Raw genomic sequence first — 24,633 nt, 5'->3', positions numbered from 1 at the left:
ACAAAGTGGTAGAGAGGAAAGAGTGAAGCAGTGCTCTCAGCGCATCACAGCAGCGAGTGACCCAGGCTGGTTCTCACCAGGGGGCTCTGGGAGATGGTGCCAGGCAGGCTGTGGGGCAAGGAAACTGGGGTCTCATTCAACTCCCACCATGCTTGGCTCAGGGCTGCTTCTGGGCATGAGAACTCCATGGCGCCTCCAGTTATGGGAGATCCCAGAGGACAGTCGCTGGTGTTCACAGAAGGACATTGTTGGAATGTTCTGTAACTGAGTGCTGAGGGCATGTGGGCAGATACAGCAGCATCCCTGACCCCAGTCCTGGCGAACTCCCCTTTCTTCCTTCCTCCGGGCTCCAGTGTCACAGGATGCTGCAGAAGCCCACGTGGGCAGGACCCTGCCCAGATCCTCAGGGCTTCCCTGGGACCCCACACAATTCCCCTCCATTCATAAGCCCCTCCTCCAGCCTCCTGGATGGATCTAGGTGGTCTCTGATTTGTGTGCTCTGGACACCATATTAGTAGAGGGAGGGAGGTTTAGATCCTGCTGGGGACAGGGAGAGACAGAGGCTGATGGTGGTCAGAGGGGCCATTTGCTATTGCCTCCTTCCCCTGAAGGCACCAGGGCTAGAGGTAGCTGGAACATCACCTGGGCTTCAGGTAGTGGTGTGGCCTCAGCCTTCCAACCCCAAACCAGATATGCCTTTTCCCCTAAGCTGACAGTGGGAAAGCTGGCTCGGATCCAGAGGATGGCATCCCATCTGTGTGAACATGGCAAGCAGAGATACCTGTGGCCCTGGGGGCAGCTTGGTCCGGGAAGCGGAAGCCTGGACTACACATGGTATGAGCAGTGATCTGCATTTCATTAACTCTGCCCCCAGGTTATTGGCTGCCACCAAGTTTGCCATCCTGGTGAGGAGCAGGCAAGGGGTACAGAGATGGGAAGCAGGGCCCCGTCTGGCATTTTTACCAGGAGTGACTCTGCTTCTTCACTGAGCCAAAGTAGAAACTGGACAGCAGAAGGAAACGGTTCTCCCTAAATAACCTTGGGCAGCTCCTGAGCTGGGTACGTGGCTTTCTGATACCACATCTGTTCTTCCTGTTTCCAAGAAAGACTCCAGCCCTGCTTTCCATCTGTGGCCTTCAGAATGGGCTTGACTCTCCACCTGGAGCCACAATGGGTACAGGACCCTGGCTGGGTAAATCAGAGTCAGCCATGGGTCAGAGATGGACACATGGCCCAATCAGGCCACTGAGTGTCAAGTCCTGGACTCTTGGCAGAATCTGTGCAGAAGAATCTCTTTCTTTCCTCTGGCCGCTAACATAGGGGACGCAAGCCTGGAGTTCTTGTGGCCCCTGTGGCCTCCTGAGCAGAGCTGGGCTGAGAATGAGGCCTCAGAGAGGGCACTGGAGCCGGGAGCTGGAGAGACAGGGGTCTGATGATATTCAGCAGCCAGATCCAGATGTGAAGCCCAGCCTCTCCTCCAGGACTTTCCAGTTACATGAGCCAACAGATTTGCCTGCTTCGAGTTGAGTTTCTGTCACTTGCAACCTAATGAGTCCTGACTATGACAGTTACTTAACCTCTCTAAGCCTCAGTTTCTGAGTCTATAAAATGGTAATAAAAGTGGCACTTACTTTATATAGTTGTCCTTACATACGATGCTCTGAGGATGTAGTTTGTGAGAAGGCAGTGGGAATGCAGTAAGTTTAATCAAGGTTTGTTGAGTGAGGGAAATTCAGGAAACTTCTGTCAGTCACTTTAGCCAATTTGAATCTCTCCTTTTTTTGTGCAAAGACAAACTACAGCTTACTCAACTGGTACTAATTTATCTAGGTTCAGCATTTGATTTTATTGGGCCTTGGATTTTCATCTATTTTGTGTCTATCTCATTGCTCCAAATTAGTACAAGCTCCTGAATTGCAGGGGCCACTTCCTATTCCTCCTGGGATGATCAGGTTGGGCAGGCCAGGGTGCTGCTTTAAAAGTCAGATTTTGCTTCTTTAGTCTTCCCTATTGTTAATGAACAGTTGTTGGATGTCACTTTGAGCCTGGCTTGTTCTAAGTGTTTATGTTAGTTAAGGGTCTTTCTGTGTCTATAGAAGGAAAAATTCAAACTGAGTTAAGCCCAAACTAGACTTTGTTGGCTCACATAGCTGAAAGGCCCCGGGGTAGCTGCCTTTAGGCCTGGCTGGACCTAGTAGTTCCAGTGTCATCACAGGACTCTAAGAACTGTCATGGCTCTGCTTGTTTATGTGCTGGTGCCAAGACTATCTGTTCCTGGGGGCTCCCAGCAGCCCCAGACTCATGGGAAAAAATGACCATGTCTTTCCCTTGGTCACTCTAACAAAAGTCTCAGAATTAGCCCTGATTGGACAATCTGGGTCACATGCCCATCTGTCAATCAATCACTGTGGTCAGGATTATGCTGACTGACTGAGGGCTGAGTTGCAAGCCCCACCCCCTGCCCTGCTCAACTACAGGGACCAAGAAGGGGAATGAATTCCTCTGGGAACATCAGCATGCAGCTACTAGAAGAAAGGCTAATGGATGCCAAGCCACCTCTGTGGCCCTTGTCACTCAAATCCTAACAAGTTCCAGAAGTAGGTACCATTACATGTTGCATATGAGGACAGATAAGGCACAGGGAGGGTAAGGGACCTGCCCAGTGGCACACAGTTGATCAGTTGATAAGAAGACTCCAACCCAACTACAAGGTTCTTTGTAATGACCTCAAAAAGAATTTTTGCTGTTGTTTCTCTGCTTCCCTCTGTTTGTGATTCCCTCACACCAGCACAGTGCAAGACACACAGTAGGCCTGAAAACACTGCTCATTTGAGTCCATGGATGCCTCTTTCTGGTGTTTGTGTTATTGTTTACTCCTCAGGGTTTCCAAAGGCTAGAGTACGGCCAACAGCAAAACACATCAATTTTTACTGCAAATTAGTTTTTGAATAAATGATATATAAGTTTACGCATCCTAATTAACCAAAAATTATTTATTACAGCAATTAAAATAAAGTTGTGTAAATGACTGCAATTTTAAGTTGTTGACAAAGCAGTAAAGTCCATTACTGTTTCTTGCCCTGCCGAGCCTCCTGGAAATCCTGCCAGCAGCTCAGCTGTCCCGCCCCCCATGAAGATTGCAAGGAGCAGAGTCAGAGAATCTATTGAGCTGGGTCCCCTGGAGACCTGACTCCAGGCTGGAGGCCCTCAGGCAACAATCAGCATCTTCTGACTTAGTAATGCCAGGGAGGGTATTAGAAACCACTAGACTCCTCAGCCACCCAGACGCAAAGATGCAAGGTGGGGTGATGTGCGTGTCTCTCTTCAGGACAGCCCAGAACAGCCAAGTCTGTTCTGCCTCTAACTCTCCTTCCCCTTGCTTTGTCCTGTGACTTGCTGGGACCAACTTGAAATGCCCCCTCTTCGCAACCCAGCATTTATCCATCCATCCATCTAGTCATCCATCCGTCATCCTCCATCCATCCATTCATTCTTTCTTCCATCCATCCATCCTTCCACCCCCCCATTCATCCATTTATCACCCATCCATCCATCTGTCATCCATCTAATCATCTATCCTTCATCTACTCATCTGTCCACCCATCTCTCCAATCATCCATCCACCTAATTGTCCATACATCCTTCCACCCATTCATTCAATCATCCATCCATTTATCCATCCAATCATTAATTATCACAATTCATCCATCCATCTATGTTTCCATCAATGTACCATACCCCAGCTGCATGTTTCCCATTTAAATGTCCTTGGGGGCATACTGACTACTGGAAAACTCCAAAGAGAGCTGTCAACCATGGACTCAGCCAGGCATCCTGGGGAGTGCCAGGAAAATTCCCCTGGGAAACACCAATTGTTGCCCCATCCCTAGCCCTACGAGAATTCTGGGGGAGGCTGAAGAACGAGTAGATTCATTTTCTCTATGTGGAGAGGAAGAATGCAGGCAGGAGAATGGCATAGAAGAAACGAAAGGCATTTTAAAGAATTTTGGGGCCATAATTCAAGGAAGTAAAACTGGTGTGGAGCCTGCTTCTCATCATTTTCCAGTGGAGGGGAGCATGAAGCATGGTTGGATTTCTCAGATATTGGATGGGACATACTTGTATTAAAAAGTATGTTGTTTATTTGTAATTCAAATTTATTTCTTTTCTTTTATTCTTTCTTTAGCATGATCTGACAACCATAAGCTTGCAGACCCACCTGGGTTCTGCCTCTTGTGAATAGGTAGCCTTGGGTGAGTCACTCTGACACTTGGTGAGCCTCTCTGACACTCACCTTTCTCACCTATAAAATGGGGATAACAATAAATACCTCGGGGAGTGTAACCAAAATTGCCCACCACTGGGACCACATAGGTGGTGGATTGTGTAGAACAGAAACATGAAAGGATCACCAGAAATTCCAGGTCTGTAGACTGCAGGACAGAGGCCTTGGCCAGAAGTGCTCAGAATTGAAGTTCAACAATGCTCTGCAAGTCACAGGAAACATCTGTGGGGCAACTGTGGTCCCTGGGCTGCTATTTTGTAAGCTCCCATTTTTCTAGGGCTGTCCAAAGGATGACATAGGATAACACGGTGATATATGAACCCCAAAGTTTCGGCACACCAAGCCGGCATTGCACAAATGGCAGTTCCAGGACTCTCGGGGCAGAGATCAACCCTATTGTTTTCAGCCCCTTCTCTTGCTCCCAATGCTCCCCCCCTGCTCTCTCTCTTTTCAGGACCTTCCCTCTCCCCTACCTCATCTGTTGCAGCAACTCCTGCATCTACAGGTGTCTACTGACTGCTTCCAAACCCTATCGCTCTTCACATATGGGAGAAAAAGACTTGACAGTTTCTTAAAGGATACTCACAAAAGACCATGTTGAGACTTGGGTTTTGGAAAGAGACAAACTTGAACATGGACTTGACCACTAACTCTCTTAGCAACTCATTCTGTGCTTGTGGGCAGCTCATTCAGTGCCTTCACATGCAGTGCCTGTGAGATAGGTACTGAAATGAGGTAAAATAAGTACTGAAATGAAATAAGTGTGAAATACGGTCTGGAGCTCCTAGAGCTGTGACCAGTGCTCCACAAATGCCGTAACTAGCAGGACCAGCAGCACTACATGAGCCTCAAAGCCACAAGGGCCCTCAGAGCTGAATTCCTCTAGCACAGTACTCATTGGAGGGGAGCTGGGTTGATTTGCAGCTTTCTCTAGCTCTTAGCTTCTGGGAAACAAGAGGTCAGAACAGGGTGACTGCTTGCTCACCCTGTGTGTAAGAAATTTTACAAGGATGAGAACTGCATTGCTGACTTGTTGCTTGTTTCAAAACATTCATCCATCTACGGTTTTTCAGGATGCTGACTTTAATCCACTATAAATGTGTCAGTCAAAATCCTTTTAGTTGCAGGTGATAAAATTACCAGCTCTAAGTGACTAAAAGATGGGAGTTGATTAATTGTGTACAACAAGCAGCCTGGAGAAGGGGAGTAACCTGGGGCTCCTGTGTTTTGCATGTTTCTGCTTTGCCATCTTCAGAGTCACAAGAAGGTTGCCATAGCTCCAGGCATCATGTGCTTACACCATAGTATCCTACACAAGAAAGAAGGAGGTACAAGCCAAAGATCTTTCTCTTTATAAATCTCTCTTTATTCTGGGTGATAAGCTCTTCCAGAAGCTTCCTAGCAGATTTTCTTCTGCAGTTCAGTGTTGGGGAGTAGGTCACATGCCCATCCCTACACCAAAAACAAAGGAAAATAAGATGGCAGTGGCTTAGACCGATTTGCACTTTCTGTGATTGCTGCACAAAATCAGGGTTCTACTCACAGGAACAATGGAGAAATGACTACTGGGTGGACGGTCAGTGTTTCTGCCATTTGTAATAATAATGCAGATAAAAGTAGCTTCCATTTGCGGAGGACTTACTATGAGCAAAGCATCCGGTTAAAGGCTTGACTGAATGACACTAGTTTCTCACAATAGCCCAATTTTGATCATACAAGAACCCGCTGTTCTTGTTCCCATTTTCAAGGGAGGCAAGTGCATTCTGTGAGGCACCTGGGCTGGCTGTCCCTGAAGCTATCCCTGATGCGTGTCCCATCAGTCGGCCGAGGCTGGAACAAAAACTATGAAGCCACCAGCAACCCCACACTCCCCCTCCACTTCCCGAATTCCATGCATCCTTGCTCAGGTCTGGCAGGAGAAGCCAAGAATAGACCCTGCCTTGCTGGTGCCCAGCAGCAGCTGCAGGAGGAGGCATGGGTCTGCCCTCTAACTCAACTGCATGTTTCGACAATGTTGCAACATTCCAGGCCAAAGGCAGTGATTTGTAATCAACAGGATTATGTCCTTGGTCCAAGCCTTTCTGGAGCACTTAAAGTGACTGGTGACAACTGTTTCTGTGGGTCCTCTTTCAGTATTCATTCATGTGGGACATTTTGACTGGCGAATGGTTTTATGCCTTGGGCCTCAAAAACGTTCCAGGTGTTTTGGTCACAGGAAAGTGACCACCAGAAAGGAGGTGGGGACAACTGACACTCATGTGAGTCTGATGGAAACTTGGGGGGAATGATTTGTTAGTACTTGGACCTATTTCTGAGCAATGGACGGGAAGCATGCGAACACATTTGTAAGGCACCTACACCATGCTGGGTGCTGTGAAGGCAGGGAGCTAAGCAGTGGCCACTCACCTGCTTGGGCCTCCCTTCTAAAGCTGCAGCCTGTCCACTTCTTTCTGTTGGCAGAAGGCAGAAAAACCTCTCTCTCTCCATTTCTTTCTGTCCCTCCATCTCTGTCTTTCAGTCTCTGCCTTGCTGTTTCTGCCTTTCTCTGTCTCTATTCTCTCTGTCTCTTTGCGTCTGTCTCTGTCTTTCTGTTTTTCTCTGTGTCTCTGTCTCTGTGTCTATTTCTGTCTTTGTGTCTGTCTCTTTTTTCCATCTGTCTTTGTCATCTGTCCTTCTCTCTGTCTCTGTTTCTATCTTTGTCTCTGTTTCTCTGTCTGTGTCTATCTCTGCCTCTCTGTCTATCTCTTTTTTATCTCTCTTTATCTTTCTGCCTCTATCTCTTTCTCTATTTCTCTGTCTCTATGTCTTTTATCTCTGTTTTTCTGTCTGTCTTTCTCCCTGTCTCTGTCTCTGTTTCTTCTGTCTCTCTGTCTCTGCCTCCTCATTTCTGTCTCTGCCTCTTTCCATCTCTCTCAATCTCTGCCTTTCTTTTTTATCTCTCTGTCTCTCTCTTTCACATGCATGCACACACACACACACACACACACACAGAGGTGGGTCTTTAGGCAGAAATGATTCTTTTTATTTAACTAAGAATGAATTGGGCTGAAACACACATTTTTGCCATTTTCAGTTTATCAAAAAGTATATGTACATATGTGTGTGTGAGTGTGTGTGTGTGTGTGTGCGTATATGAGTGCCTCTCTAGATAAAATGCTTCTCCCCCTCCCTGCCTTCTGCTTCTGGGTAGAACACACTGATTTCTGAATAGCACCAGGAGACCCACGCACTCTGACCTGCCTGGTCTGCAGGGCCGGACTTGCAGGTAGCTGTGTCTGTACAGACACAGCTGTATGTGTGTGTGATGCTCAATCCTCTCTCTGCAGCAGAATGAGGAGACGTATCTTTTTTTTCAGGATGGAAAACGACTGCTGTCTGAGCCGTGCTCTCCTGTGTGGGTAGAAAGATGCCTCTCTATCAGGACCAGCTCTAGCCGGCACGGCCTCTGTTTTATTTGCTAAAGATCTGCCTTCTGAAATGCAAAATCATCTTTGTTTTTTTGGGTTGGTTTGTTCCTCCCTGCAACGAGAAAAAAATACATAGTCTTTATGCACACAGAAAAACATACCTCCTCTCTGTCTCACACTCTCTCTTTGACACACACACACACCACACACGCGCGCGCGCACACACACACACACACACACATTTTCCCTTCTTTCACTCTGTGCCACTGGGAAAACAAACCCTTCATTCCTCTTTATTCCACACACGTAGAATAATGTCTGTGTCTCCAGGCAGAAAGTCAGAAAGTCTTTTCTCTCAATCCCTTTCCTTTCGGCCCCCCATTCTTACACGTGGTGCACACACACACACACACACACACACACACGTTTTCCCTTCTCTCACTGAATATGTGCCACTGGTGAAACAGACTCTTTATTTCTCAGTATGCAGAATGAAGTGTGTGTGTGTCTCCAGGCAGAAAATCAGAAAGTCTTTCTTTTAATCTCTTCCTTTCTCTTTCTCTCCCTCTCTCAGAAAAGTCTCTCTCTGAAGGTTTCTGACACTTGGCAAATAGGCACCTCCCCCACCACCGGACAGAAAAACTCAGTCATGCTGTGACAGCAGGAAGAGTGTGTGTGTGTGTGTGTGTGTGTGTGTGTGTCCACGTGCATGCAGGAAGATGTCTGTGTCTTGTTCTGTCTGTGTCTCTGAAAGCAGACACGCAGCAAGTCTCTCTCTCTCATCCTTACACACACACACACACACACACACACACACACACACACACATTTCACAGGCTCTATCCCTAGGGAAAAATACCGTATATTTCCCTTCTCTCAGTAAAGATGCGCCACCCAAAAAGACAGCACTCGATCGGATCTGCATTTGGACCGGCAGGAAGCTGCCTGGCAGGTGTCTCTGGGGGTGTCTCTCACTAGCTGCTCATCACTGGCAGCAGCGACGCCATCTCCAGCTAAGCAGCCCTCCCGGAGAAAGCCCCTGACCATGGCCCCCGCCCTTCCACCTGGGAGACTCGTGTGTGTCTGGGTACGGGCAGCAGAGAGTCGCTGTCTGTGAGTTGTTTGCTCTTCCCGAGGGCAGGAAAATCTGTGTCAGGCAGAAACATCTGTTTTGAAAACACATAAGCATGCACATTCATGCACACACATGCACATATGTACCACACACATACCACATGCATGCACACACAGGCAAAATGTCTTTCCTTCCTTCAGGAAAGGTGCACCCCTGGAAAGCCCAGGCGCTCTTTCTCAGTTTCCAGAAACCTGCCGGCATTGCTTGTCTTCAGAGACGACGTGTCTCTCAATGAGGAAAGTCTCTCTCGGAAGCCCTCATCTCTGGGAGAGAAAAACACACACTGAGAGAAACTCACTCTCCCTGTTCCCACACTCAGAAATCCGTGTGTGTGTATGCACTGCGCAGGAGAAACAAGCAAAACAAACCAAAACCAAACCTCTGTGCTCTGGCCCGTGATCCCTCCGTACACAGGAGAACGTGTGTGCCATTTTCCAGGCAGAAAAAACGATTTTGGACACGTGCAAGCTCACTCGGACGCGCACACACTCATGTAGAAAGGCCTCAGTTTGCACCAGAAAAACAAGCTCTATTTCCTCTTGGTTCCTGGCCCTCAGAACGCTCTGTGTGCGCCTCCAGATAGAAAATGTTTCTTCCCTTTCACTCAGAAAAGGCTCCATCTGAAGCTACCTGTAATGAGGCAGAAACGACCTCCACCATTAGCAAAAGGCACAACTGAGTAACTCACACTCACATGTTACTCTTTCCACACTGATAGAATCGTGCGTGTGTGCGTGCTTGTGCATAAAAACAAAATGTGTCTGGTTTGAGTCTTTCTGTGAGCTCAAAGAGACCAATCTTTTTCCAGATAGAAAAAAAACCCTGTCTTTCCAACACACACACACACACACACAAACACACACACACACACACACACACACACACACACGAATGCACGGCACTTGGGACAGAAACGCCCCCTTGCCGGCCCCAGGGTGCACCGCCTCCAGCCGATGCTCATTCCCTGCAGGTCTCGGCTCATGAGCAATTGCCAGTGTGTGTCTGTCTTCAGGCACAAGACATTCTCTCACCCAGAAAGGGCCCCCAAGAAAACACAATTCAGACAAGAACACACACACACACACACACACACACACACACACACACACACAGCCCTCTCCACTTCTCACTAAGGCTTCACCACCTAGAACATGATTTCTCAGTTCTTGGAATATTTTGTGTCTGTTTGTGAGCAGAAAATGATCTGTCTCACTCAAATGTCTGTCCCTGAAGCTGCCCTCTACTCTCTCCCACACCACAGAAAAGCCCACTCACACTCGCCCGCTCTTTTCACACTGAGCAAAGTCTGTGTGTGTGTGTGACTGCACGCACTCTCGTGTACGTGGGCAAAAAAATTTTGTCCATTGGTTCATCTCTTTCTGCAAACAAATGTGTCTTTTTCTAGGTAGAAAAATTACACACACACACACACACACACACACACACACACACACACACGTGTTTCCCCTTCTCTCAATAACTTTGCACCACCTGAAAGGTCATTATCTTTCTCTGTAATTATTGGCTCCTGAGAAATCCTTTATCTCCAGTTGGAGAATACCGTTGCTCCCTGAGAAATGTCTAAAGTGCTCTGTCACTGGGCTGAACAACCTGCCGTGCTCTCCCCTGCACACACACACTCACACCAGTCAGCAGGCACACACACGCTCACAGCCAGAAGAGACTGTGTGCACGTCAGTACACATCCTGTCAGCCTTTCCATGTCTGCGCGCACACACACGCACACACACGCGCGCGCGCGTAGGCAGAAACCTTCCCCCTGCCCATCAAGTGTCACCACTTAAAAATCAACTTCATTTTTTTCTAATTCTCAGCTTATGAAAATCTGTGTGTGTGTGTGTCTCCAGACAGAAATGATTTTTTTTCCTCCTAAATTGCTTCCTCCAAAGCACTTTCTCACTGGGAGAAATGAGTCCCCTCCCCAAGAAAAACGCTTTAGAGAAGAAGATCACTCCCACTCTCACTTCCTTTTCATATTGGAAAATTGTGTGTGTGTGGGAAAAAAACTGTTCCCTTTTGGTCTGTTTTTTTTTTTTTTTTTTTTTTTTTTTTTTTTTTTTTTTTTTGCAAGTCAAAAACCACGTATCTTTTTTTTCCAGGCAGAAAAACTACTGTCTGTTTTTCTGTCTGTCTATCTCTCTCTTCTGTTTTTCTGTCTGTCTATCTCTCTCTTATATACACAGATGTACACACGTGCACACACACACACACACGCAGAATGTCTTTGTTTTCTCACTAAGTATTTACCATCGGAAATAACCAGCACTTTCCAATCCTCAGCTCTCAGAAAAATATGTTTCCAGATAGAAAATATTCTCTGTCTCTCAGAAAAGTCTCTCTCTAAAGGTTTCCCACTGGGCAGAAATCTCTCTTTCTCTCTCACATACACACACACAACAAGAAGGAAAATGTGTGTTTGTGGTTGTGGTTATGTGTTTGTTTTTGTGTGTGTGTGTGTGTTTGTGTTTGTGGGTACAAGCAGATGAAAGTCTCTCCAAGCTGAGCTGCCTCCCTGCAAGCAAAAAAAATATGTTCTTTTTTTTCAAGAAAGAAAAAATACCCCAACACACACACACACACACACACACGTGGCTCTTCTGTATGTACTAACTGAAAAACAAGCAAACAAACACTATTTCTGGGCTTGCAGAAAATTATGTGCATGCTTGTTTCCAAGCAAATAACAATATTCTTAATTTTCACTCAGAAAAGTCCCTTTTCAAAACTCACTGGGCAGAAATACATTCTCCACTAAAAAATAACAACCTACTCTCACCCTCTTTCCACACTTAGAAAAGTGTGTGTGTGTTTGTGTGCACGTGTGTAGTGGGAAAAAAACCCTCACTTTGTTAGTCTCTCTCTTCCTGCAGGCAGAAAAATATACGCATCTTTTTCTCTGCGGGAAAACATGTACGTGAGGTGCACTGGCAGACACACACACACACACACACACACACAATCTCAGGCAGAATGTCTGTTTTCTCACTGAGTATGCACCACCTGAAATACCAACACTTTTGAAATTCTCAGCTCACACAAATACGTGTGTCTCCAGGCAGAAAATGTTCTTTTTCCCTCTCAGAAAAGTCTCTCTCTAAAGCTTTTCATCACCGGGCAACATAACTCCCCTCTCCCCAAGAAAGCACACACAAAATATGAAAAACACACGCTGGAAAAGAAGAAAACTCTGTGTGCATTCATAGGTGTGTGGTTATAAGCAAAAATGTCTCTCTGTGTGGATTTGTCTCCCTGTAAGCAGAAAAATACGTATGTGATTTTTCCAAGTGGGAACAAAATTCTTCTCTTTCACTGTCTTTCCCTCTCACTGTCTGTCTCCTCTCTCTCTCTCTCTCTCTCTCACACACACACACACACACACACACACACACACACACACACACACGTCTCTTCACTGGGCTCCATTGCTAAGCAAATATGTCTCCCATTCTCTAGGTAAGTGTGCACCACCTGAAAAACACTATTTTGTAGCTTGCAAAAAATTATGTGTATGTGTATGTTATAGGCAGAAAATGCCTTCCCTCTTTTTTCCTTTCTCTCCTTTCTCTCTTTCCCTCTTGGAAACGTTTCCCCTGCCACAGCCAAGAAACACACACCACGTTAGGAAAACATAAGTACCTGCTCACTCCCCAGGTAGCACATGTTACGGGTGTGTGCACACAGCCCTGCCTGTTGCTCTGTCTCTCCCCGCACACAGGAAAACACGTGCTTGTGTGTGTTTTCTCCAAGCAGAAAAATCAATCTTTCTCTCTCTCTGCCTCTGTCTCTCTCTCCCTCTGGTGGAAAAATCATAGTTTATTGCTTTTCCCCACCAGCAGAAATATCTCCTACCTTAACCCCTTACAGGGGCTGGAGACCTGCACACACTCGCCCTGCAAATCTGAAAACCCGGCGCTCTCCCTCCTGCTCTTTAGAAAAAGGGGCATGGGTCGCTGTCACCCATTTTCTTATCATGAGAAGAGAGTGCCTGTGTTATTCTCTCTTTAGCTAGGATAGCTCTCTGTCTCTCTCTGCCACACACACCCCCTTTCCATGTCTGAAAACGGTGTTTGTGTCACTGTCTGGGCCCAATGTCTCTGTCCATTTACTCTGCACCCTGGGCAGGCAGTGCCTTTCACTCATAGGAAAGAAGGAATTTTCTCCCACTGCTCCGTCCCCAGGGTCCTCTCAGGGACCTTCCTCCTGCCCCTGCACCTGGTCCAGGTGGGAACCGGTCTCCCCTTGCAGGGAGGCGCTCTGTCTTCCTCCGGGTTGGGATACACAGGTGTAGCAGCAGGAGATCAATGTACCCTGTGACACCCTCGCGGCCAGACGTCCCTGCCCAGAAAGAGGGGACCCTCCACTTCACTGAACCCAGCCCGTGCCAGGCCCCCAAGGACACCAGGCCACAGTCTCCCAGGATGCTCCCAGGCCTGGAGCGGGGCAGGGTATCTCGGTGTCAGGCAAGTTGGTCCCCACCGAGCCGCCCCAGCGGGGGTCCCTCCTCCAGTCCCCTGAATCCCTTGTCTCTGGGACCACGTCTCATCTAGGCTCAATCAGGGTCGATGACAAGAACCATGACTTTGCCCCAGGAGCCTGAGTGGGGGGCACGGGGCCCAAGGAAGAAGGGGCCAGCGGGCTGGCCCTCCCCCCGCCCCCCCACTCTGGCGCAGCAAAGTCTGCAGATCTCTGGGCCCCGGCGCTGCCGAAGCCGCCCCCACGCGCCGCGCTCACTCGCTGCACAACAGCGCCACCACGAGGCCGCGGGCGGAACTGCCGGCAACACGGCGGTCGCACCCCCTGGTCCCCCCGCCGGCTGTGCGGATCCCGAATCCCTGCTTGGCTCGGAGCTGCCAGCTCTAAGCCGACCCTCAGAGACGCACGCCCCTGACCCACTGGGCAGCTGTGGCGTCTTGTATACAACATTCCCTTCCCTTCTCCTCTTCTCGTAGATGTTCAGATTCCAAGGGACTTTTCCAGAAGCTTCCAGAAACCTTTCCTTTTAGGGGCCCAAGAGACCCTGATTTCAGGGACACAGTGAACCCCACTTAGGACCCCAAGAAAAGGGCCTTGTCTCCAATCTCCTGTCCTAGAATGTGCAGACTTAGGGGGCTCTCCTGTACTCCTGGGTCCCGCACATCTGTCCAGCTCTGCCTCGTTCACCAGAGGCAGCACAGACAGGCTGAGTCCACAGGCGTGGGCCCAACTCTCTGCCCATCCACTCACTGTCGGGGGAACTTGAACAACTCACATTGCCTTTCTGTGCCTCAGTTTCCCCATCTGGAACTGGACTAAAAGGACACCCCCCCGGTGGAGTTTCTGGGAAGATCACATGAAGTATGAAGCTTTGAGAGCTTTTGTACCCGACAGGCTCTCAGGAGGCAGCAGTCCAAACGGTGAAGGGATCATTATTACTAAGCAGGCACAGCTCCCAGCCGAGGGGGAGCTGGATCTCCCTGGCATCGACCACCCCGGGATGGTTATGGGATAAATACCTCTGCAGATGTTCAAGTGGAGAGGCTCAGGAGGATGCCAGGAACTTCTGCTTTTGCTGGATCGGGAATTCAAATGATTTGTGTTCACTGTATCCCAGCTAAGAAGTTCTGGGCCAGGGCAGTCTTTCTGATGCCCTCTTGTCTCCTCTTAACAAGGATTAGCTCAGCAGTATAGACAGGACCATAAAATATACCACCTTAGCCAGATCCTAGGGAGGCCGCTAATGGAGCCACACTGGGCCAAGTCCACGGGGGCCTCTCAATCACAGCTGGGAGATGAGGCAAAGCCACCGGCGTCCTCACCCGCCCATCCTCCATCCCGGTGAGGTCAGTGCTCAAAACCTGTCTTTATCCCAGTCCGGTCTCACAGGGCGTATTTGTGCTGCTTTAAAGCCCTTCCCGGTGTCCTACCTACTTCTCCCTCTCAACCCGCCGGCTGAGATAGGCTAAAGAGAACGTCATTTCTTCAACAGATGTTTATTGAGGACCTGTTATCTTTTGGGAGCCGTGCTGGCTGCTAGGGCCACAGCCTGAACAAGATAGGTCCCTCTTCTCTCAAGGAACTGGCATTCTGGTGGAGAGAGGACAAAAAACATGTATTAATAAGTAAACAAGACAATTTCAGAAGACAAAGACTGTGAATGAAGCAAAATAGGGTAGAGAGTAATTGGAGAGGGCTCCTTTACACAAGGGGTGGGGGGCAGGGATAAGAAGAAGGAGCTGGCTGAGTGCAGAACAGCAGGAAGGGTATTCTAGGCAGAGTGAACAGCAGGTAGAGGCCCAGGGGTCAGGGGAGAATGAGCTCTGTCCGTTTGAGGAATGGCAGGAAGGCCCCTGGGGCAGGTGCGCAGTGGTCAGGGGAGGAGTGGTCAGGGAAGCGGCCAGAGCTGGCTTGTGCTGGATGCAAAGAGAAGGTAAGGGATTGGAGTACTTAATAAATATTTGTCAAGTGAGTGAAGGCATAATTTGATCTATCCATGTACAGTTGACCAGATGGCCAAGGTTTGCCAAGTTGGCTTCTGTCCATTTTCTCTGCTTAGTGGTGTCAGCTCTCAAAGATCTCTTGCTTCAGAGCCCCTCTCTGTGCTCCTGTGAGGGCGGGGATGAACCCTGAAAAGTCGTCTCCTTGTGGGCATTGCTGTTGTGTTCTCGACATTCTTGCACGTTGACTTAAAGCTATTCAACTTCCTTATGAGCATCTGAGGGAGAGGAGCTGGATCCACACTCTGGACTCTTGACTCCAGATTTGAAATAAAATACTTAAACAGCCCATCTCATGATATTCACCACCGTGAACAGTAAGACTTTTATTCACTGAGTGTATTATGTTGAGTTTTATCTCACATGTCCTTTACTTTAGAAATGGATGACTGTGACTCATGGAACCTCTCTCCACACACAAGATTCATTCGCTTTTTTGGCGTGTGGGACTCTGGATGGAGAAAATTTCTTGTCCTTGAATTTAGGAGCTCTTCTATCATGCCTCCTATAATAAGATTGAAAGTTCTATTGGCCACATTTTTGGAGGACTGATTTGAATCATAAACATATAGGTTCAGCAAGACACCCAGAAAAGCAGTGTGTTTTTTTCAGGGCTCCTAGGCTAGCGCTCGGGTGAGAACACAAGTTGTTTAGATTCAGAGGCATTATGGTGCTCAGAGGTGACTTTAAATGAATGATAGAGTGACAGTAGCTTGCTGAGGGGTTTGGTGATTGGAAAAGGTCTTTCTAGTTTCACCTTTCTCAAGCAGTGTGAAATATGCGTGGTAAGTCTTATTTTCTATTTAGGCAGATCCATCCCTTTGCTGTCGATAAGAACAAAACCAAAAAAGGTCACAATTTTTCACTGTCAACAAGAAACAAAGAGCAAATGAATTAGGGCTGCAGCCTGGAAAAACAGGAGCCAGGGTGAGAAAAACAAGAAAATGAGAGCTGGCCCTCATGTATTGCTTCCTGGTCCTCATGGGCCTGTTGAGGACCCCCTGCCCTGCCCTCAGAGATGAGGCCTTCTCATTCTTCATATCTTTGTGATCTTCAAGCATTGTTTCTTTGAAAGGAAGGGGGGCAAAGGAAGAAGGGATAAGATAGAAGATGGAGGCCCCCCACCAGAAGAGGAAAACCAGAGTTGCACTCACCCAAGGAACCACAATCTGTATTTCTTGAGCAGATTTCCTTGAAACACATTTATTTTATTTATGTATTCATTTGTTTATTTTTTGAGGCAGACCTTTTTTCTGTCACCCAGGCTGGAGTGCAGCGGCGTGATCTCGGCTCACTGCAACCTCCGCCTCCCGGATTCAGGTGTATCTCCTGTCTCAGCCTCCTGAGTAGCTGGGATTACAGACATGCACCACCACACCTGGCTAATTTTGTATTTTTAGTAGAGATGGGGTTTCACCGTGTCAGTCAGGCTGTTCTTGAACTCCGGACCTCAAGTAATCCACCTGCCTCAGCCTCCCAAAGTGCTGGGATTACAGGCGTGAGCCACCGCGCCTGGCCTTGACACACGTTTATAACAAACTGCAGTATTTTCCATGCTCCCTGACATGCTTCATAGGCGTCTTTAAAAATGGCGATGCAGGAAGTTCACTCACACAACAAACAGCCCTATATTTTGCAGCTGAATTGTCCTCTGCGCTTCATCAGGCATAACTCATTGTGAGGGAGCACATTCAGATGGCAAGAAGAGATTTCCCAGACCCTATCGACTGCTGGGTACCTGCTAGGTACATGCGGTCCAAGTCCTCATTAGCATAGGAAGTTTGGCAGCAACAGGCAGAACTTTCTCTGATCGTGCACACAGTGAGGAGGACACGGCAGACGTAGGAGGAAACAAGAAGTGGATGCACGGTCTCCTCACCTGGGAAGCAACAAGCAACTCAGCCACTGATGAACCAGGAAGGAAAATGTCTGACTGATAATAGGTGACAGAATGAATCAAGGGAGGAAGGTCCCTTTGGGTCGGGGTCCCCAATCCACAGGCCATTGACCTATACTGGTCCCTGATGCATCAGGAACCAGGCTGCACAGCAGGAGGTGAGTGGCAGGGGAGCGGGTATTACTGCCTGAGCTCTGCCTCCTGTCAGATCTGCAGTAGCATTAGATTCTCATAGGAGCACGAACCCTATTGTAAACTGCATAGGCGAGGGATCTAGGCTGCACACGCCTTATGAGAATCTAATGCCTGATGATCTGTCACTGTCTCCCATCATCCCCAGATGGGACCATCTAGTTGTAGGAAAACTAGCTCAGGGCTCCCACTGATTCTGCATCATGGTGAGTTGGAGAATTATTTCATTATATATTACAGTGTAATAATAATAGAAATAAAGTGCGCAATAAATATAATGCGCTTGAATCATCCGGAAACCACCACCCTCCCCAGTCTGGGGAAAAATTGTCTTTCATGAAACCAGTCCCTGGTGCCAAATAGGTTGAGGACTGCTGCTTTGGGTTATAAACCCCAAATGGCACCTGTATGAAATGATAGGGAGGTTTATATTATTAGTAATATTAATTTTTTATTTCATAAAGAGTTGCCATTGAGATACAGCCGTTATTAATTTTTTTTAAAAAACTTGACATCATTTTCAAGTTCTTTTAATGAGGTTACTGCAGAAAAAATGAGGAAGAGACAGAGATGGGGTAAGGGGCAGACAGAGGAGAGAGAGAGAGAGAGAGAGAGAGACACTTTGGAAAGTAGATTTAAGCTAGGTGATGGGCTGGTAGGTGCAGCAAACCACCATGTCACACGTTTACCTATGTAACAAACCTGCATGTCCTGCACTTGTATCCTGGAACCTAAAATAAAATAAAATTTAAAAAAAGAAAGTAGATTTAAAAGGCAGCTGTTTGAGAGGCAATGAGAATCTCTGTTGAGAGTGAGAAAAAATTGCCAAGAAATTCATGTTGGCTCCGCAAGTAAACTACCCCTGAAGAAGCTGATTAATGTTTAATTTCCACCCACCCCAGTGTTCAGGCTCCAGGGACTGCAGGAGGCCCCCCGAGATAAGCATGCAGGGTCCCCTCATGAGACACCCATCATCTCCAGCTGTCACTCTATTACCCCATTTCATGGATTCACTTTGAAATTATGATGGGAAGTTGATGCCTCAAAGTGTCTACCTTTTGGCAACCGACTTCCTCTTGTGTCTGGAGCCATCAGGTACACATTCACTGTTGCCCGGATCAAGGGCCCCTCCTTGGTCCCTGGCCCCAGGACCAGAGCTGCACCAGCACTCTCAGCTCCCCCAAGCCCCCTACGCCCACCTTCCACCGCATGGGAACACAGCCAGCATTGCCAGATCTTTTGACTTTTCCAGAGAAGCTGCAGATGACAAATTGTGGCTCCATCTGGGGCTTCATAATTCAACTCCTAAATTGCATTGCCAAAGGGTGGCAAATGCCACGGCCCTCTTCTGGAAGGGCCCACACGTCTTTGCCCACAGACAGTATTTACCAAACATGCCGATATAGCCTCCTAAGCAGAAGTGAGGACCGTCTGGCCCAGCCAAGCGTCTTCCCCCACCCTCTCCTCCTTTGCCGGCCTCCTCCTTCCCGTCCTTGTCACCAGGCTGCAGCTGGCCTCAGGGGCCCCATCTCCAGTTGCCATTTCAGACCCTTCCCGTTGAGGGATTTCTGGGCCCATTGAGGGATTTCTAGGCCCCGTTACCTCCAACTTTGCTTCTTCCAAGGCCATGTAGAGAATGGCTTGATGTTTCTAATTGGGGGAGCATTTTGTTCCTGGGTTATTGTTATTGCAGAAGGAGTTTACATTGCACTTAGAATGGCAGAAAGACTTTGCACAGTGTCACTGTGTGCCCTTGGGCGGAAGCCAGGCCTTGTTAAGGAGATGCCAGTGTTTCTGCAGTGCCATCACCAGGCCCAGAACAAGGGTGTCCTCAGCTCCCCAGAAGAGGCCAATGTCAGGAAAGAACGTCCCTCCCCCTGAATGTGAACTGGCCAGAGAGAGAACAGGGCTGGTGGCCCACAGCCCCTGGCAGATCATCCGAAACCTGACGTCTGTTGAGGGGGAACAACTTTGCCCTGGGCACCTGGGAAGAATGAGAGCGTAGCCTGACACCTGGCACTGTGACCATCAGACATGGTGGACACCGAGCAAAAATAAGGGTCCTGGGAACAGCTGGGGCTGTGCGGCTCCACCACTATCTGGAAGTAGCGAGCCACGGGCCCTGCCGAGTGGCAGGAGCAGCAGGCAGCTTTCGAGTCTTGTCCATCCTCAGAGTGAGGCCTCCTTTGCACTTCAATTCTGAGAACATTTTCTAAAAGCACCTCCCGTGCAAGGTACCGTTGTGAGGGTTTTGCCTGTATTCACTTGTGGAATCCCCATGAACACCTTTCCAGGTAGGGCGGGGGTGTCTGGCGATGTCTTGAGGCATCTTTGGTTGTCACAGCTGGAGGGAGTTGCTGGCCTCTGGGGACAGAGGTTGAGGATCCCTGAGGCAGGAATTGGTATCATTAGCCCCATTTCACAGACGGAAAGACTGACAGAGAGAGATTCAGGGACCCACTCAGGGGCACCCGGGACTGTCTGTGCAGGAACTTCTGCTTCTCCGTGGCCCACTGTGTGCCCCACTGACCTGTGTGCATCCCTGCCAGCCCCCACACTCATCTCTCCACCTGGGCAGAGACCATCCTGTTGAATGCTCGAGAGATCCCTTGTAAGAAGGCTGCATGCACAGCACACGGTGTTGGGACCTCTTGGTTCCCTGAATTAAATGATTTGGAAGAACTTTCCAAAGTAGCAGTCGGAGAAAACCCCACCCTACCGATCTGGTATCGGGGGGCACGGGCGAAACTCAATAGAGGCTTTTTGTCTAAACCTCACACTCTTGGATCATCAAAAGAACATCAGCATTTTCATATATTTTAACGCTTAATAATCCAAGAAGTGTGAATAATAAACACTTGGATAGGGCCGATTTCTTCCCTTCTCCCACCAGACAGGACTCGGGCAGAAGCCTCTAGATGCTGGAGCTCTCATGACCGTGTCAGGGACCTCTTTCAAGAAGGAGGAATGGCACCAAGGAGCCCAGCGGGGCGTCTAGCTGCTTCACAGAGTAAGGCACAGATGGCAAAATTTCATGCCGGATTACCAAGGGTGCTGTAGGTTTTATAATTGCAAGAGTCTGTTTTTATTTTTTTTCCTTGATCCTGCTATGTTGGACAGTGACCACCGTCTGTTAAATACCTTGCAAAAAGCCTTCTCAACAGCTGGGCCGTTCTGTACATTAAATCTCTGCCTGGAAGGAGGAGGGAGAAACAGCCTCATCAGTAAACACCAGTAAGCCACCAGCTGCTACCACCGTGTCCTGCAAGAGTCCGACCCCAAATTCCTCTCCCTGGAGCTCCTCCTTCCTGAAGCCCCTTTCAGAGGGATAGAATATTTTCTTTACCAGTTAGCACTCAGGAGTAAAGTGCCTGGGAACACAAATGAAAGGGTTATTCTCTTTGCAGCATTTTGCTGACTTGCTAAGGTGCGTGAAGATAGACCCCACTCATTTTTAAACAAAAGGGGGAAATGGGCTTCTCTCATACAGGCAAGACCTGGGGCCACAGTCCTGTTTTCAGCACTTGGCTTACACCCTAAACCGTGATAAACAGTTCTTTTGTCCTCAAAATTCAGATGAGATTGAATCTCTTCCTGCAGCGCAGATCACCTGCAGCCTGGGAAAGCGTTCTAGTGCCATCTTGAGCTGCTTTGTGGAAGGGACCCGAATGATCCAGAAACTGCTGGACCTTGTTTGCAAGGCTGTCACCCAAGGCATCAAGCTGCTTTCTGACTCCAGGTTTCCAGACCCTTGGCATCTACTCCCCTTTGAATTCTCAGGTGACCTTATTGACCCCACATCAAGTGGGAATGCACTGAGACCTTTGGAGGTGGCCGTTTGAGCGAAGCCAGCCACACTCACCTCCCTCCTCCCACCCTCCGTGAGGCCCTGGAGGCACGACTCACTCTAGCAAAGGAGGTGGCCCCTGATGGGAGCAGGCAGAATTAACTCAGGGGTCAGCCCTGGCCCTGGCCTCTTTGAGCTCTTCAAACATCATTTAACAGCAATTAGGTAATTGGGGAAGGTAGATTTCCTGAGAATTCGTCCAGGATTGGGGTTAAGAGGCATTGTATGTGGAACTGGAGGGAAATGGCCAGGCAGAGACTTCTTGTGAACAAAAGCTGTCCCTTCTACTCTGTTTTCCTTCCAGCTAATCAGCCACCCACACTCCACCTCCAAGTTGCCACCTGGGAGCTTTCAGCATCTTGTATGGGCCTCACATTGTCCAGGCCCAGGTGCCCCACTCAGCAGGGCTCTGGTTTCAGCAGCCCCAGGCAGAGTTCTGTCTAATTTATGCACTTCCATTTAACATGGCAGAACCCAGGGCGAGTGGGGCCTCTGCAGCCTGTCCTTGGCCAGCTCCCACACCTGCAGTGCCTCAGTGTGCCCAGGGCACTCCGAGTCTCTTACAGAGACTGGCACATCCTCATTGCATGCCACTCTCCGCCCTTGCCCCACACGTGGGAAACCAGGGTGTTTTCAGGATGCTGCTTGAGATAATGCCAAGAGACTCCTCTCAAAGCTTTCCTCGAAGGAGCAGGGTTGTCTGTGTCTTGGGTAAAAGTAAGCATATTCTATGGTTGCTCTGATTAGGGTAGGATTAAAGTTTTTATTTTGTTTATTTTACATGGCATTTATTAAACATTTCTTTATAATGAAGAATGATACTCATATGGCACTGGTTCACAACCAAGGGAGGTGGTTTGCCCTCCAGGAAACACGTGGCAACATCGGGAGACATTTTTGGTTGTCACAATTGGGTGGGAAGGTGGGTGCTCCTGGCATCTAGTGGATATAGGCCCAGGACGCTGCTAAACACTGTCCAATGCATGGGACAGCCCCCCACAACAGAGTCACCTGGCCCCTAGGGCCAGTAGTGCTGAAGTCAAGATCTGACCTGACATGCAGCAAATTGTGAGAATCTTAAGTGTGTATGTCAGTGTGTTTTTACATATAGACACTCTGGGTTAGTTTCCTAATGCTGCTGTTAAAAATTACAAACAGTGTCTTGAAGCAACACAAACGTATTTGTTGTTAGTTCTGGTGTCAGAAGTCTTAAAATCAAGGTGTCAGCAGGAGTGCATGCCTGCAGAGGCTTTAGAGATGAATCTGTTTCCCTGCCTTTTCCGGTGTCCAGGTGCCACCTGCATTCCTTGGCTCATGGTCCCATCCTCCATCTTCCAAGCCAGCAGTGTAGCATCCTTAAATGCTCCTCTCTCTCTGATCCTCCTGTGTCCATCTTATAAGGCTCCTTGTGATGACATTGGGCCCACCCAGATAATCCAGGAGGATCTCCCCATATCAAGATCCTTAACCTAATCACATCTGCAAAGTCCCTGTTGCCATGTGAGGTGACATGCCTACAGGTTCGGGGTTTAGATTTAGGACATGGACACCTTTGGGGCTGTTATTCAGCCCTCTACATAGACTCAAATCAAGGTGAACATTACGTCTGTGATCCAGAGGCTCCTATGTGCCTCCTTTCCACCAGAACCTCCCCAGCACCATTCTGACCTGTATCACCATAGAACACTTTGCCTGTTCTTAGGGTGAATGATTTTTAAAACCAAATCTCTCTTTATTAAAGGCTACATTTGAAACATTAATACAGTTATGAAGAAATCCCACCATTGGATCACTAGAAAGCTGTAGAGAAATTCTTAAGCTGAACATTCAAACCCAGGTTACAAAGGACCAGAACTTAATTAGAGTGAGACGTGGTTATTTTACAGCGAGACAGATTCACATTAATCATGGGATGGGAGGGCCAGGGAAGGAAGAATGAGAGATGAGATGTACATTCCAGTAATTAAATATGTTCTCAGAGGAGCAAACCATGGTGGAATTGCAAAGATGCTTAATGTAGCTTTCTAAGTCACTGGCGCTAGTATACAAATTGTCCTCTGGGTGAGGAGCATGGAGACTCGGCTACTCCATGGGTCTAGAATGTTAGGTTTGATGATGGCAAGCTGCAATTCTTCCAACAAATACTGCAGTGGGACTTATTGCCAATCCCCAAGGTTCAGGGAGTAGGGGGTCAGGGCCGGAATGTGAAAGTGACCAGACCTAGGCATTATCGGAGCTCACTATCTATGGAGAGAGGTGGTCACCTAAATGGTGCGTGATACGTCATGCTTGGTGCCAGAGCTTCGGGCTGGGAGGGCAGGGGCATCTGTGAAGGCCACATGAGAGAAGCAGGGAGAGGCGCAGGTGGGCACATGCGGCCCCACCATGAAAAGCCCTGTGTGCCCGGCAAGTAGTCGGCAAGGCCTGTGCTTGGTGGGTTCTGAGCAGGCTCCTACCGTGCTAGACCAAAGCAGGAAAGTTGAAGGCCCACTAGGAGGTGAAATACAATGGCTGATAGGAGAGGGTGGTGCCTGAATTGGAGAAGTCACAGGATGGAGGGAGCAGGTGGAGACGGATTCAGAGGGTTGGGGAATGATTGCATTCTGCAGAGCCAGTGAGGCCCATGGCTAGGATGTTGGGGTGATGGTGATCCAGACAAGAGCTACTCACAGGGAAGTGGAAGGGACAGGGATGAATCTTGCTTCGAAGCACATTCCCTAGGATTGGGTTTTTTAGAGCAGTTTTACATCTAGGGAAAAGTTGAACAGAAAGCACAGAGTTCCCACACATGCCCCATACCCCTCCCCCACTAATCCTATTATTATTAACATCTTGCCTTAGTGTGCTACACTTGTTACAGTTGATGAACCAATATTGATGCATTATTATCAGTTAAAGTTCATAGTTTATGTGAGGGTTGACTCCTGGTGTTGTACATTCTATGGGTTTTGACAAATGTATAATGTCATGTGCCCTCAATTACAGGATCATTCAGAGTCATTTCGCTGCCCTAAACATCTCCTGAGCTCTACCTGTTCGTCCCTCCCTCCCCCTTGAACTCCTAACAACCACTGATCTTTTGACCTCTCTATAGTTTTGAATTTTCCAGAATGTCATGTAGTTGGACTCACACATCATGTGGCCTTTTCAAACTGGCTTCTTTCACTTAGCAAGATGCTTTTTTTTTTTTTTTTTTTTTTTTTTTTTTTTTTTGATGGAGTCTCACTCTGTCACCCAGGCTGGAGTGCAGTGCCACGATCTTGGCTCACTGCAACCTCCACCTCCTGGCTTCAAACAATTTCCCTGCCTCAGCTTCCTGAGTAGCTGGGATTACAGACGCACGCCACCACGCCCTGCTAATTTTTGTATTTTTAGT

Source organism: Nomascus leucogenys, chromosome 13, assembly GCF_006542625.1.
Source record: "Nomascus leucogenys isolate Asia chromosome 13, Asia_NLE_v1, whole genome shotgun sequence".
Lineage (NCBI taxonomy): Eukaryota > Metazoa > Chordata > Mammalia > Primates > Hylobatidae > Nomascus > Nomascus leucogenys.
This window is presented reverse-complemented; position numbering follows the sequence as displayed.